We start from the raw sequence: 16,762 nt of genomic DNA on the forward strand, positions 1-16,762 counted from the left end.
GGTCTGCCCCTCCTGCTCTCTCCCTCCCCAGCAATGGCTCCTTGCTTCTCCTGTGGGCCCAGACTTCCTCCCAGGTTCCCTCTGCTGTGGTGTTCCACTCCTCCGCCCATGGCACACCACTCCTTAGCCCCTCAGGCTGTCCCCACACAGTCAACCTTAGTCCTCTCCCCAGGACTGACCTCTGGAGCCTGAGTCTCAGCACCCAGTCCCCACCAGAGTGTCTCAGGCTGTGGTGTCCAGGCCAGTGGTGCAGATGATCTATGTGGCTCTCACTCTGCTTTGCTCTCCTCAGTCCAGCTGCTGTGCTTTTCTTGGTGACTTAGAGGTCCCTCTGTCTTGGCTGATCTCCCTGTCTTCAGTCAGATCAGGTGACTTCTCAGAATGTGGGTTCCATTTCTCTTTCACAGCTCCCTCTCAGGAATGCTAGTCCCATCCTGATTCCTTCTCTATCTCTTTCTCTTTTTTTCTTTTGTTCTACCCAGTTGTGTCGAGAGTTTCTTGCCCTTTTTGGAGGTGTATAAGTTCTGCTAGTGTTCAGTAGATGTTCTGTGCAAATCATTTTATGTGTAGATGTGTTTTTTTGATGTGTTTGTGGGAAAAGGTGAGTGAGAAATCTTACTCCTCTGCCATTTCAATCCTTCTCCATACATAGTTTTTATCACATGTATTTTTAAGTATTAAATTATTTAAAAAATTTTAGATTATTTTTTAAAAATTTAAAAAATTGAATAAAAGTGACATGTACCATTGTATTGTTGCCAGATTATCGAATGATTGTTTCCATTTTTCCCCTTAGAAATGATACTGTGATGATTTCCAGTGACATGGGCTCTGGGCAGTTTTTGTATTTCTGCAGGCTGATCACAAGGAAGAATATATAAAGTGAAGATCTATGGGACTTCCCCTTTTATTATATTTTTAAATTCAAGAGTAACACATTTAAACTATACCAAATCCTCTAAATTGAAAATGAAGATCACCCCTCGCTCTGGTAGATTTACTTCCCTGAGGAAAAGAAAGTATCATGAGGTCTCTGGCTTTAACCTGAACCTGTGCAACTGAAATTATTAGAGGTCTTTCCAGCAACCATGTAAAAATGCAGCTTCAATTCTTAGCTTTTCCTGAGTGATCAAAGTTCCAGTAAGTTCTCAGGAAGACTATTTCAGCCTCATTATATTTTTTATTTGTGGCCAAGGGTGGCACTGGTTGGGCATTTCCTGTGCTTGTGGTTGACCAATTTTATTTTTACGATTTTGTTGCTTATTTGTCACTGAGAAGTCAGTTTCATAACTAAGTAATAGATATCAACATCAGGGAAAAATATCCTGATTGTCCCTGCCTTTGAGGATAGATAATTCATCTCCTCCCAGGAAACTAAGTCTTGTAGGGGCAAACTTCTGAGATAACTGTGGTTGGCCAGGTGATCATCTAGGAGACATCTTGAGACCCCAGGTCCAGTGGCTTGGCTAGACCCTGGGAGCTCTCTGTTCATGTTGGGGCTTACGGCTCCCAAGGAATTGTTTCCAAAATTTCTGTACCCTGATGCTAACAGAGACATGGAGACAGAGTTGGAGGAGACAGAAAGAGTAGCTTTAATGGACAGGCAAAAAGGGGAACATAGCAGGCTAGTGCCTCAAGTACTCTGCCCACCCCCTCTTGGAGTGGGTAGTGAGGAGTCTTATAGTGTTTGAGGAGCAGGGCCTGGTCAGCCCATTGACATTTTCCTGATTGGTTGGTGGTGAGTTAATTGGGAGTCAATGCCATCAACTTTCTGGTTCCAATCAGTCTGGGGTCTGTGTGCTTGTAGGCATCATACAGTTGACTTCTCCCATCTGGTGGGGGCTTCAGCACCTGCAAAACAGTTCCAAGGACAGGGCTCAGAATATCATCTACAGTCTTTGAAGAACTAGCTAAAGGTCCTTAACTTTGTTGAAACTAAACTATCATTATTCTGTCTTGCTTGACTCTTCCTTTCTCTCTGTATTTTCTCACTTCTCTGATTAAATTGATTTTTTGACTTAAGATTTTCTATAGATAAAAGGGCTGGTGGAGGACATGAGTAGGGATCCACTCTGGGGAGGCCTCACAGAGTCCCACTTGGTTACAGGAACAGAGGATGGGTAATGGAAAAGTGTGGCTCTGAAGCTAGTCAGGGCTGGGGTCAAATCCCAGCAGGTAGGATCCAATACCTATTAAGGATTCCAACTTTAAGTAAGTAGCTGAGCCCCTCTCAACCTGAGCTTTTTCAACTGTGAATGTAAGATTGTTACACAGGCAGTTGTATAATTTTAATGAGATGTGAAAATGTCTGGCACAGTGCCTGGCATATAGTGTGTCATTGGATAAAATTTTCTTAAATGAAGGGATGGGTGAAAGATTCAGAGAGACTGTTGAACACCCTATTTTTTAAATAGGGGTGTGGCCATTTTTGATAGAAAGCATAAGAAATATCACTGCAATGGGTTAAATGTTAATTTCATTTCTTCCCCAGGATGGCAGACAACATACAACAACTCCAGCTAGCTAACATAAAAGGAATTTATTCACAGGACACTTAGATTCTGAAATTTAAGAGTTAAAGCAATTAGTCTGGATGTGTTGGAGTCAGACAATGTCAAGGACTTTTTCTAGGATACTGACGTCTGTAATTTTCATCTTTAATGACCTGCCATCAGATGGACCCACTGGCCAGGATGGCAGGGTCATGTGGTACAATGACTGTGAGGGGCTCCTCCTTTGTAAAGGGACAATTCCTAGCACAGGGCAAGTGTTGGGAAACTAGTGAACCGAACATATTTAGAGTGTACAAACTGGTACTCTTTATCTGCCTGTATCTGTGAGACTATCACCACAAGGAAAATAATGAATATGTCCATCACCTCTGAACATTTCCTTGGCCCCATTGCATTCTCTCCCTCTTACCCTCCATACCCTTCTACCTGTCCCAAGGCATCACTGATTTTCCTCTGTTACTATAGATTAATTTGCATTTTGTAGAATTGTACATAAATGGGATCATTCAACATGTACTCTTTCTTGTCTGATTTCTTTCACTCAGCATAATTATTTTCAGATTTGTCCACCTTGTAGCATGTGTCAGCACTCGATTCCTTTTTGATAATGTTCCATTGGTATGGATATGCCACAGTTTATTTATCTATTTACTTGTTTATGGACATTTGGGTTGTTTCTAGTTTGGGGGCTTTTACCAATAAAACTGCTATGAAAATTCATACACATGTTTTTGGGCACATGTTTTTGTTTCTTTTGGATAAAAACCTAGGAGTAGAAAGTCTGGATTGCATTGTATTTGTTTATCTTTTTCAGGAACTGCCAACCAGTTTTCCATTTTAAAATTCTCACCAGCAACGCATGTGAGTTCCAGTTGTTCCATGTTCTCACCTCCACTTGGTATGTATCCAGAATTTATTTTAAAAAAAACTCTCAAAATTTAATATTAAGACCAACAACCTAATTTAAAAAAAAAGTTTAAAAGATTTCAACAGATAATTTGCCAAAGAAGGCATAGTCCTTAGGGGAATTAGTCATTCTAGGAATGAAAACTAAAACCACACTGACATGCTTATTTAAATATTAATGTTAAAATGGAGCTAAAGTTTTATATTGGCACAAGCCCATTGTACAGGTGAGAAAACTGAGACTTGGAGTTATGTAACCTTGACTGAGGTTGGCCAGCTATTATGTGGTAGAATTTGAATTTGAACCCAGGTCTGCTAACCTTTGCTTAAATCTGATTCCATTCAAGTAATAGGCCTTTGAAGGAGGCTTCAAAAGCCAAGATTAGAAACAGGGGAATAGTTTACTAAGGAATAGTTTCCATTTCCTCTCCTGATGGGACAGCCTATCACTGGTTGCAGCAGATATTATGAAACTTCAAGTTTGGGCATCTGTTTTGCCTAAAGGATAAAATTTATGTTTTCCCAAAACCCAACTTTGTCTATAAGCCTATTGAAAGGTATTCAGCCTCTACCTTGCCCACCAAAAGTTCATTGGTCCAACAGAGTGGTATAGGCCTATTGAATCATGATTAAGAATATGGGTTTTGGGAGTTCCCGTCGTGGCGCAGTAGTTGACGAATCCGACTAGGAACCATGAGGTTGCGGGTTCGGTCCCTGCCCTTGCTCAGTGGGTTAACGATCCGGCGTTGCCGTGAGCTGTGGTGTAGGTTGCAGACGCGGCTTGGATCCTGCATTGCTGTGGCTCTGGCATAGGCTGGCAGCTACAGCTCCGATTCGACCCCTAGCCTGGGAACCTCCATATGCCGCGGGAGCGGCCCAAGAAATAGCAACAACAACAACAAAAGACAAAAAGACAAAAAAAAAAAAAGAATATGGGTTTTGGACTCAGATCTGAGTTTGAATCACAGATCCACTATTTTTTAACCGCATGATCCTAGACAAGTTCCTAAACACTTTGAGCTTTTATTTCTTCATCTGTAAACTGGGAATGATGCTGGCCTTGCAGTATTCTAAGGGTTAGAAGAGCTGATGCATATAGGTTACCACAATGTCCTGCAGTTAATAAATTCTCAAAATTGTTACCATGGGACAAATAAAAATGTGCAACCACACTAAGAATAGGTGTATTACACTTTTCACTCATTCCAAAGCCCACGTGAAACAGTAACTCTTCACTACATGATGTCTTGCATCCCTTTGGGGACTTGCTCCTTTATTTAGGAAATGCTAGTCCGCCACAAGAGGTTGGTATTAGTTCTGTAAGGATTATTAAGAAGACAGTGAAATATCTATCCTTTAGTTGTCTGTGTTAGATGTGATCTTCCAAGGGCAAATCTATGTGACTGTTGGGCCATATCAGCTGAGTGTCTGCATGAAGTTTTTAGAGTTCAATTACCAGATATACAGAGATCACATGGCATAAGGAAATCAAAGTAAATGTAATAAAGAGCTCTGCGGAGCACCGTTACTGACGCTAAGATAACTAAAGCCCAGCTGCAGTTTCGTGTGGCTTATAAACCTTATCAGGCTCGCACACTTGGTATCCTTCCTTCATCCTTCACCCACTCTACCTCCAACAGCTCTTTTCCAGGCTTCTGGACCTGATACTTTAACTACCAGTGATGTGTTTTCCTCTGCCCTACTGGCTTTTTCGGAAATTGCAGTCAGTGTTTTCAGACAGGACGTGGGGACCCCAGAGAAGCTTCCCCTGAGCACTTGGATGGACAATGATGGAAAGACTAGCTAGTTTCTCTCTGGATGCCCCCAGCAGCTTTTCTCAGGTCTTCCGGTAATGATCTGGTCTGGCAGATAGGACACTTCTACTCATAGGCACCAATGCTGATATGCAAACTTCCCATGAGGTGGACACTGAGAAGAGAATGTTCACACTAGCAAAGCTGTTCCTCGATTTCAGAGCAGCAGGGGTGGGTGATGTGCATCACCACCCAGTCTAAATAACGAGGTAGTGGGGCACTCAAGGGTTTCTCTCCTGGAACACAAGTTAAATTGTCTCCAATTTTGTGAGCTTAAGCCTTGTGATGATGAGATACTAGGGGACTGCTTGTCTTCCATTCCTTGTGTCCAAATGTTGACAATTTCTTCTCAGTATGTCATGGTGGTGTTTGACCATATATCTTTTGCAACAGAAAAATGATTCTTTGTTTTTTTTTTTCATAATTTGACTTAAGAACAAACACACAACACTTTAGGGTGATACCTAAATTCATTTCCAAGGCCTATAAGATATGCCTCATAACTTATCCAATTAATACATTTATTCATTTTTTTAAAAATTGTGGTAAAATATACCTAAAACGTATCACCTTTACTATTCTTGAGTGTGCAGTTCTGTGATATTAAGTATATCCACATTTTTCTGCAACCATCACCATTATCCTTCTCTAGAATTCTTTTCATCTTGCAAGACTGAAACTATGTACCCCACATCACCCCCAGTACCCACTCACAGCCCCTGGCAACCACCATTCTACTTTCTGTCCCTATGAATTTGACTTACTATGGGTAAGTCGAATCACACAATATTTGTTCCTCCCCCCACTCCCGCAATGATTCTTAAGGTACATTGCTAGAAGCTAGCCAATCACTCTCTAGAACTTTTGGCAAGGAAATTCCTACAGCATTGGGTGAATACTGCTATTTCTCTTAATGCCATTAGACATTGGTATTTCTGGATTTCTTCTGATCCCATGTTTATAAAGCAAACTTCTAATCATGGTATACCTTCTTCCAGTAGAATCACATAATTGCCTCCCTAGCATTTATCCCACCCTGTTTATACTGTATAAATTTTATAATTTGGCCATCCCTCAATTCCAGAGGTTGCGGCCATAAACCAGATTTCACAAACCCATACTCTGTCATAGTGATTGATTCAGGGATAAAAGCTAACCCAGGCCTAAACTACTCCTCTGGCTATAGTGATTAGTTCATGGACAGGTACTTGTTTAATTTAATCCAATCAAAGTAAAGTTTAGGACTTTTATTTAGTGGTTGGGCAGAAGGAAGCCATGATTCTTTTACTGAAGTTGAATAGCAAAATGCATATCATCTTACCACTGCTGACAGCCACTTTGTAGCCATGAGAAGTAGGAGTCTTAGGATGGTGCCAATATGATAGGAAATACAGCCAATATAATGAAAGAAACTTAATTCTTGGTGATAGTCTTGAGCTGCTGGATCAAGCCTTGCCTGGAGTACTTCCTACTACAGACCTTTTGGGTTATATGAGTCAATAAATTCTCTTTAACCAAATTTGAGCTGATTTTTGTATTAATTGTTTTAAAATAACTTGTAATGGCTTTCCATGAAGATCTGTGAAGAACACAGTGGTTAAATGGGCTTCATGTATTCCCTTTGACATTAATGTCTCACTGTGAAAAAAATACACTGGTATTCTGGTTTTATATATTAGTTTCTTTAGCTTGTTTAATATGAAATACTGATTCATTCTCAGGATCCTGACAAAATTTATTTTCTGGCTTTGTCCTACTAGGGACTGTGGTATACTTTCAAAGAAGAGAATATTCTGTGGAGGCGTTTTGGGAAAAGAACTTAGTGACCATACATGTTATCCCTTGAAAGCATTTCTTGACCTTGACCTTCTGTTTCATCCCTTTAAATTTCTGTAGCCACTGGGAATTCTTTGGACATCAGTGATTGCTCTAGTCGCATTGTTGGCTACTTAGTCTCTAATCCTTGGCCCCACAATCATGGGAACTGTAGGTGCTATTGCATTATTCTCTGAGCTTCGAAGGGAGCCCAGTCTTCCTACAAAGACCTGAGACCTTTGCACGGGGCCATGATGGAAGTGATGTCACCCAGCACAACAACTAGTAAGCATGTCACGAGTTGCTTCTGAATCTGAAAGGTCCCTCTAGTCCTGTCACTGGAAGCTTTAGGAAGCTGGAAGACACCAAGTTTGGTGAAGGCTCAAACCTCTCCTTTTCTTATTTACCAGCTCTTTCGACTTTTCCAGATCCCTAGATGAGACATTTCTTATCATGCAGTTGTGTGCTCTCAGTGTTTTCTCCCTTCCTACTCCCCTTAAAGAAATCTATGTATCATTTCTCTTCTTCTGCTAGCCCTGGGTAAAAATATATTACACACAGAATAGAAGTAACGCATTAGCAGTAGGGTTGTTTCCACATGGTGTGCTCATGAAGCATTTCTTTCTAATGGGACTCAACATGCAAAAAGAAGATGCTAAGAAAAGATTGCAATTTACCAAAAACCTGAGTGTTTATTGTTTTAAAATTTCCCCTAGAAGTTGAGGATTCCTTGAATGCAAGGAAAGTTGTGGATGAAATTACATTCAGCCCTCCTTGGGGAAATGATCATGGACACATATTCCCTCAGTCGTGGCTAAACACAGAGCTGTCTACCTTGTTAGCATCGAGACAGGACGTACTTAGACTTCCAGTCCATAAACATTGAAATGCAGTCACTCTAAACCTTTTGGGGCCCTGACTTGTATTTTCTCATTTCTAGTGCTGGGACCTTTTTTTTTTTCCTTCCCCCCAAACAGAGTGTGTTGTGTGAACTGGTTGAATAGAGTGCCATGAAAGTCTTTGATAAATTATAGGTGGATTTCTGGGTTCTGCTCAGGGCCATGGTGGATTCGCTGTATTGAAATGGAATGGGATGTATTAATCCAGAAAGTCCAGTGGGTCCTAGGTATTAGGGAGAAGAGATTCATGAGTGGAAGCTACTTTTAAAATCCCTTGTAAGGCTTCCTACTCTACATGGACAGTATCTTTAGGATTGAATAATCCCATCTCAGTGGAGTGTCACAAAGTCTAATTGGTTACTTAGGAAAATTTCAGACTCACTCAGTTTACCTTCTGCAAAATCAAATGAACAAACTCTGAGAGTGAGCCCCACAGTTGCAGCAGGTGTGCATCAAAGCAGTCCAAGATGGATAGGCCTCGTTCATATGCTTAACATCTCTAAGAACACCTTTCACAACCTTTCCTGTGACTAGTGTTTCCCAGTATATATTAGATTTCCTACTTCCTGTGTTCTCATTGAGAGGAAGAAATGACTATAGGTGAAAAGTTAGAACTTCTGCTGAGCTCAGCAGCTTCTAGGGAAGCTGTAGTTTGCTTTGTCAGTCTGTTGTGACATTTTTTCATTTTTAAAATTAAAGTGTAGTTGATTTACAATGCTGTGACAATTTCTGCTGTATACCACAGTGACTCATCATATATTACCTTTCTTATATTATCTTCCATCATGTTCTATTACAAGAGATTGGATACATTTCCCTATGCTATTCAGCATGACCTTATTGTTTATCCATTCTAAATGCAATAATTTGCATTTACTAATCCCAAACTCCTAGTCCATCACACTCCCTGCCTCCTTCCCACTTGGCAATCACACATCTGTTCTCTATATCTGTGAATCTATTTCTGTTTTGTAGATAGGTTCATTTGTGCCATATTTTAGATTCCGCAGAGAAGTCACCTGTGGAATTTGTCTTTCTCTTTATGACTTACTTTACTTAGTATGATGATCTCTAGTTGTATCTATGTCTCTAAGAATGGCATTATTTCATTCTTTTTTATGGCTGAGTAGTATTCCATTGTGTATATATACCACATCTTAATCCATTCATCTGTCAGTGGACATTTAGGTTGTTTCCATGTCTGGGTCATTGTGAATAGGGCTGCTATGAACATAGGGGTACATGTATCTTTTTGAATTATAGTTTTGTCCATTGTGTCTGTACTTGTTTATAAATAAACTTCTTGTGAGCTGTGATCATGATAAAAGTGAAGATGAGTGGAAGTTAGGTTCTAAACTAAGCAGGAGTATTTCCTTAAATTGGGGCCAAAGTGTTAGCAGAAGCTTTGGTATTCGGAAATTATTACTGAAATAACTGGTATTCTTGAAGAAAGTACAGAAACCTTGAAGGTTATCTATATTGAATATGAATATTGCAAGAGAATGAACTGTTCAATCTCCTGCCAGAAATAGTTAGGTGGATCTAATTTCTAACTCAATGATGTTGACATGTACTGTGTCTCTTCTATTCTTGCCATGGTGTTTCTCTTCAGCTTTCTCTTTGACGTGGTTGATAACTAACATGGATGTTTGACATCTGTCTTTATTGAACTTGTGTGTTCAATTTATGCTGCTCAAGCCAGCGATATAACCAGTCCCACCATTCAGCTAATGACTAATATTTGTGAAGCAAAACAAGGACAATTTTGTCTAAAAGAAGATTTTTCTTCCCATTTTTCCTCTTCTGGAAGATCACTTAGAGGGCTAGAATTTATATGCTGCTCTTGCCCTAGAAGAGCTCCCAGTAGATAATGCAAAGGATAAGTAAAGAAGAAAAGAGTGAGAGAACTCCTTTTTGTTGGCAAAAATGCTGTTTTGTTGCCGCCAAAGGTTTGGTGATGTTTCCATTAACCTAGTAACTTGTGTGCTTTCTGCTGAGTTTCTGTGAAGGTCCTACTTTTTGTAGAAAGGCTGATGAAAGAGCATTTTCTGATGCATGGGATGATATTGTCTCTTTTTTTCTATGTAATCAAGATATAAAACGAATCCTGACATTTGTCAAGGGCATGTCATAAACCGGGAGGCAGTTTCATGCAAGTAAGCAACATTGCTTTTAAGGGACTCCTGTGAATATATCACACAGGGATCTCTTTCCTTATAGAAGTGCTAGAAAAGTCCTCTTCAAAGAGATGAGGATGCACACTGGCTCCCCAGAATATCCTTCGCTTGCATGACCACTTGCAAAATCCTGGGCATCTGTTAAGCAAAGCAGCAGAGTCTCTGACCTCTTTTTCCTATGTAGAATTATGCCCCTCATATATTTAGTTCTTAGTTCATTTAGTTCTTGCCTCTGTTATAACACCTTTTAGAGCAGAGTAAATATATATGACTTGCCTTATGTCAGGAAATAGCTAAGTGCTTTCAGGATGACTCTTGAGAACCAACCTAGTATTATCTCCATTTTACAGATGAGGAAATGAGGTAATATGTGAAAAAAGCATAAAGTACTTTCTAGCATGAAGTGAAGATGTAAAATAAATTATGAGAAGTAACCAGCATTATGTGTTCACATACTGAGCTAATGTCCTTTTAGATAAGGGTGGAATCTGATTCTTCTTTCTAGTCACAGTACCTAACAGAATGCTTGAGGCCTAGTAGATGCTTAATAAACCTTAGTGAATTGTGTGAGTGACTAGCCAGCTGATCTGAATCTTCCTGAGTTTAGAGTAGAGCAAAAGTGATTCAGGTTAGATAGAAAGCAGAGCTTTATATCTTTCATAAGGTGTTTGTCTGTTATTATAAAAATAATAGAAGTGCATTGAAGAAAATTAGGATATGCAGAAGAGTATATATTTTTCAGTCATTTATCACTCAGAGACAATAATTTTCCTTCCAGTCTTTTCTCTATGCATTTTTACTTCGATATTATATATATAGGCAACATTATATGTTACCTTTATGCTCTTCCAATATCATAAATATTTTCCATGTCATCAAAAACTTAGTAAACTTTACTTCTAATTGGTTTATAGATAAATATGTTTATTATATAAATGTACTTATCCATTCTCTTTATGTTGAATATTTGGGATGTTTATAATTTTTTACCATAATAAATAACACTGTAACAAACATCTTTGGGCTTATATAGGTTTTTGTGCACACCTTTGATAGCAACTGTTGGTAAAAGAATTTCTGGAAATTGAATTAGTTGTCAAAATGTATTAATATTTTTAGCTTCTTGGTGCATATTGCCAGTTTGTATGAACCCAATACTAGTTTATACACTATCTGTCTGAGCATACTAATAAACATTATTACCTTTTATATCTTTGCTAATTTGATAGACTGAAAAAGATATTGGACCGGGCTCAAAAGGCTACTTACCTTTATGATTCTATGTATGTGATATTCTGGAAAGTGAAAAGCTATAGGGAAAAAAATGGATCAAGGTCTAGGAATGAAGGAAGGGATTGACAGGAAAGGCATCCAGGGAACTTTTTGTGGTGATGGAAATGTTCTACATGTTCATTTTGATGGTGATTTCACCACTGTATATTTGTCAAAATGCACTGAACTGTACACTTGAAAATGATGAATTGTACTATATATAAATTATACTTCAATAAACCTAACTTTAAAAATGACGTTACCCATTTTCTTAAGCCACAGTTCTCTTGCTTTCCAGTGAAATAGAACAGCTTTATATTTATTAGCTATTTAATGAAGAATTAGTTCCACTGGAATTCTTTGGAGAATTGTGTTTAATCCCATTGCAAAAATTGTCTACTAAGTCTGAGACTCTTTCCTATTAATTTGAGTGATCTTTTAATAGTGCCTGTCATACTTGCCAAAAATAGTTTTCTAAAGTTTTCAAAACTTTATGAATATTTTATGTATTTATTTGATCTAGCCAAATTTATGGACACTACTTACATGGTTTTTTTAACTTTTTAGCAGACTCTCCTGATACAAACCTTTGAAACCCTGGAATGTTTTAATAAATTCTACTTCAGTTTCTCTTGGGAATTTACAGGTATGGTCTGGGTACACTTTTCAAATTAAAAGAAGAAAACAACCTCTCTATGCATAAGTGTAGTTGCTGACCTTCCAAGGTGCTTGTTGGGCTTGTCCTCTCCTCCTGTTCCTACTGCACCCCTGGACTGAGTGCCGGGAGCCAATTCCTGAGACGTGACCATTGCTGTGCTTTCCCCACAGTGGCAGCAATGTCCTGCAAAGTGATTTATAGCAATAGAAATGGCCAAAAACCTCAATCAATAGAAAACCTCATTTAACATTTCCCTCCACTCTCCAGTGTTTGAAAGTTCGGTTTTGTCTTGATTTGCCCCATAATGGGAAGACTATCACTTGTACATTTCAGTCATTACTCACTGATTGCTTACTCTGTACCTGGACATTACTAGACATTACTAGACATAGAGAGATGAATAAGATAGACCGAGTTCCTGTCCTCATAGAACTTACAGGCTAGTTATGTGGCTAGGCAATGAATATGTATCAGACAATGATGTCAAATAATTTGCATTTAGGATAAATGCTGTGAAAGATGATTTTGTCCACTTGCTCCAAGTGGGTGTGTAAAGAGTGGCTCTCCTCTTACCCCAATCTGAAAAGTTTTGTTTGGCCTCAAGAGTCCAATAAATTTTCCCTTCTAAAATGTTTGCAAACCAGTGTCCTGGAGAATTATAAATAAATGTGAGAAGCTGAGTGAGCTTGGGCAAGGACAAGTTTCCTCATCTATGAAGCATAGATAATGTTATTTGTCCTAGGAGTTGCTATGAGTATTAACAAATATAAATGTAGAAGAGGCAGAAGAGATACTGGCTGAAGACTGGCAGCAGACAGCCAGGGTTCTGGCTCCCCCACTCATTAGCTGCTGCTGTGTTAGGTAATTTATTTATTCTCTCTGTCAGTTTCTTTATGGAAGGGATGAGAATGGTAATAGTACCTCCCTCATAGGGTTGACTGGAGAATTAAATAAGAAAATAAAAATATATATGGCTATAAAAAGGTGCCTGGTGTATGGTAAGTGATAAATCAAGGGACCCTCTATCATTGTCATCATATCTTCATCATCATCATTGTTGTCATCTTGGAATTTGGGTTCTAACATAAGCACAGCAAATACTCATGCATTATGGCCACAGAGTCAAACTAAGGAGCAGTCAGGCCCTGGGTCTATGAGGAACAGGTATGTGGCATAAAGAGAGAAATGTGAGCAGCACAGTGGCTGTAGACTTTCTGTGTAAAAGGGGTCAGAGAGCTCATTTCAGTTCTAACCCCATTTCCCTTCTGCTTTTACTAGGGGCAATGACCTTGAAGGAGGGAGAAGTGCACTCTGAGTAGATAGAACAGCCTTGGCTACAGCCCAGCTCCACCACCCAGGTGCAGAGGACAGCCCTCTGATATCTCTGGAATGATTTAGCTTTATTGCCTATTGTCTCTCTCCAAATTGCCTTCAGGATGAATGTCTCAGCCAGAACCCATATAGAGGACACTAGCTTCCCAAATACCTCCTGAGATGCGGACACTCTCCCCGTTTATGAAACATCCTTCAAACTGACCATTAGTAGAGGCTGTATTTTGCACCTTAGGAAGAGGAAATTACATTGCTTTACAAGTTCTGCATTCTGGCTTAGGCAGTGAATTAGATGAGGGATACAGGCCAGGGTGCTCTTTCCTACTGGGCCTAATACCCAATTTATTTTCATTTACATTAATTTCTCTACATCATTGACTGCGCGAGGCATTAAACTGTTAAATACAAGCAATTCCCAAGTGCTTGAAACAAATAGAAATGTTTAATGAATAATAATAAAAAAGGAGCCTATGGAAGAAACCAATATGCAAAATTGTGAAAACATGTTCATCAACTTTTCTCTTTGCAGAGAGCTTAACAAACTCTTTCTGCCTCTCTTTTTCCCTTCCTCTTTGCTTTCCTTCCTTCCTCCCTGCTTTCCTTCCACTCTCCCTTTCTCCCTCCCTCCCACCCTTCCTTCTTTCCTCTTTTTCTTCCTTTCAAGTTTTCTTTGAAAAGACAAAGCAAATACATTTAAGTGGAAGAAAACAGCAGTGCAGTATTGGTAGCACAAATGAATAGAATGCATGGATGTGAAAGCCTTTATCTGGAGGATTCCAAAATACAAACATTATTAAAAAAAAAAAAAAAAAAAAAACTCCCTTCCACTCTATGGATGGAGCAGTTTGGTATGAAAGGGGATTTTTTTTTTTTTTTTAGGGCTGCATCTGCAACATGTGGAATTTCCTGGGCTAGGGGTCAAATGAGAGGTGCAGCTGCCAGCCTATGTCATAGCAATGCTGAGCCACATCTGTGACCTACACTGCAGCTTGTGGCAACACCAGATCCTTAACCCACTGAGGCCAGGGATCAAACCCACATCCTTATGGACACTAGTCAGGTTCTTAACCCCTTCAGCCACAATGGGAACTCCCTGAAAGGGGATTTTAATTTATGCATTTTATTTCATTATCACTTATATCTACTTAATGTCTGCCTCACCTCAATGGCCTGTTAGAAGGAGGTCAAGGAGCTTAGGGAGAAGGAAGAGGGCTCTGCTGAGGAGGTTCATCAGTACTTCATTCCCAGGCTTCCAGGAACCTTGGGCCTTACCTGAGCATCAGTGGAATCTTAAAGCCTCCATCAAAATTGGTAGATCTTCCCCCTCTCTCCCATAGTTTGTTCCCATCTCCTAACTTTATGGTATGTTGTGGTTAAAAGAGGTTTGTAGTTAAGAGAGATCTAGATCGGAATCTAGGCTCTGTCCTTCATGAGTGGTATGACCAGGAAAAATGACTTTCACATCTCTGGTTCTCATATTCCTTGTCTAAAAGATGGTTATTTCCATAGTGGAAGTGGAAGTATATAAAAATATACATGGAACAAACTGGAAGGGAGAAAAAAAACAATGTCAAAAATGGCTGTTCCTGCATCTTTCAATTATCTATCATAGGCAAGCATTATATTTCAACAGGAAAATTACAATATACAAAAGCACATTTTTTTTTGTTCAAGATCACATGGACTCTACTGAATCTCCTTTTCCTTTTTCTCTGCTCCATAAAATCTACCCTTCTCCCTTACTCTTTTGAAAGGAAAGCAGATATGGGGTATATTAGTTTTCAGTTGCTGCTATAACAAATACTGCATACTTAGTAGCTTAAACAACACAAATTTATTCTTTTAGTTTTGGAGAGCAGGAATCTGCAATGAATCTTATGGGGCTAAAATCAAGTTGTGGGCAGAGCTGGTTCTTCTGGGGACTGTAAAGGTAGAATCTATTTCTTTGCTTTTTCCAGCTTCTGGTGGCTGCTTGTGTTCCTTGCCTTGTGGCTCCTTCTTTCACTTTCAAAACATGTCACTCTACCCTCTGCTTCTGTCATTGCATCACCTTCTCCCCATATAAGGACCCTTGTAATTACATCATATATAGCTGAATAATCCAGCAAAATGTCTTAGTCACATCTGCAAAGTCCTTTTTGCATCTTTAATGAGGGGCTGTCACTAAGCCCAACCCAAGGGGCCTGTATGTAAGAGGTGAGGAATTAAATTAAAACTGGGCAAGGAAAAACAGCAACAAAATTTCCAATAATGTAAAATAACAGGCCAAGTACTTTATGTAGAATATCTGTTCAAGTCTTACAGGTTGTAACAGTATTGGACCAAGGGCACTGGCAGGAACTATAAGGTCTTAGATTCTGGTATAAATGCAGAAGCTGATGTGTTCTATTAAAAAAACAAAATCATGACATACAATAATGAAAAATGGTCAAGTCCCTTCTCCCCAAATCTCCAAAAGTCCAGAAATTCAGTCTAAAATTATTCTGATTATTCTTTGAAATGTCAATTCTTACTGGTAAAAGGCACCAGAAAGACTCAGATTAGGGACTACTCCTTGATTCAAAAGCAGCCTATTTTCTCAAGCTGGGTACCAAGATAAGCCAAGAATGACTTTTTTTAAAAAAAGCAAAAAGTTCAAATGATTATTTTTTGTTGCACAAATGCCACAGGTTATTAAACTAACATCAGGAATGGATATAATCAGATCTCATCTATTATTAATGAGGTTCTGCCTTAATGTGATCATTATAGGTGTGTGCCTTACACCTAGAAGCTATCATCTAACATAATAACAACCTGAAATAATGAGGTGCCAGCACGAGATTTTTCTTTTGTGAAGGGTTATACCTATAGGGTTGCCTTTTCCTTTTCTTATAACAACAGTAGTAATAAACTGTAGCATTTTAGACAGAGACAGGTGTAAGTTTTATTTGTAATATAACAGTTACTGCCTAACATCTTTACAGTTAAGATTGGCTACAGAGCCAACACAAACATGTTTTGAAAACCATATTATTACAACTTATAATGATGATCTCAGAGCCAGAAAAACTCATGTAACTTTCTTTAACATCTACTCTGTGGGTAGGAGTGAAAGAGAGACAAAGAGACAGAGAAAGAGGCAGAGAGAGATCCAAGATATGTTTATGTTTATAGGTCAATTTAATAAAAAATTTAAAAAGATTTTTTTCTCATAAATGAGCTTTTTAACTGTAATCCCTTTCTTTCTCTAAGGCATAAGGCTCAGAAAAAGATGTAAATTAAGCCTATATGAAGAGAAGCAGAGACAGACCACATCCTGAATAGTTCAGCTTCCTTTATAGCTGGTTATTACAAATAGTTGTGCTGAGCCTTGCTCACAAAATCCTATTTAATC

The 16,762-nt window shown here is 39.0% G+C and overlaps 1 long non-coding RNA gene across 5 annotated transcripts in view; it reads left to right on the forward strand.

Moving 5' to 3' along the window:
• Positions 1-16,762, forward strand: part of LOC110255429 — a 79,015-nt gene that overhangs the window by 48,596 nt on the left and 13,657 nt on the right. For 2 of the 5 annotated variants that reach the window (XR_002335624.1, XR_002335622.1), the window contains 3 exons: positions 3,328-3,411; positions 11,964-12,042; positions 13,333-13,952. This is a non-coding gene — a long non-coding RNA (uncharacterized LOC110255429). Of the gene's footprint in view, positions 1-3,327; positions 3,412-11,963; positions 12,043-13,332; positions 13,953-16,762 lie in introns of those variants that run through there. The other 3 variants (XR_002335628.1, XR_002335625.1, XR_002335627.1) reach the window with 3 other exon arrangements.

This window comes from Sus scrofa, chromosome 1 (assembly GCF_000003025.6).
Source record: "Sus scrofa isolate TJ Tabasco breed Duroc chromosome 1, Sscrofa11.1, whole genome shotgun sequence".
NCBI classification, from domain to species: Eukaryota; Metazoa; Chordata; class Mammalia; order Artiodactyla; family Suidae; genus Sus; species Sus scrofa.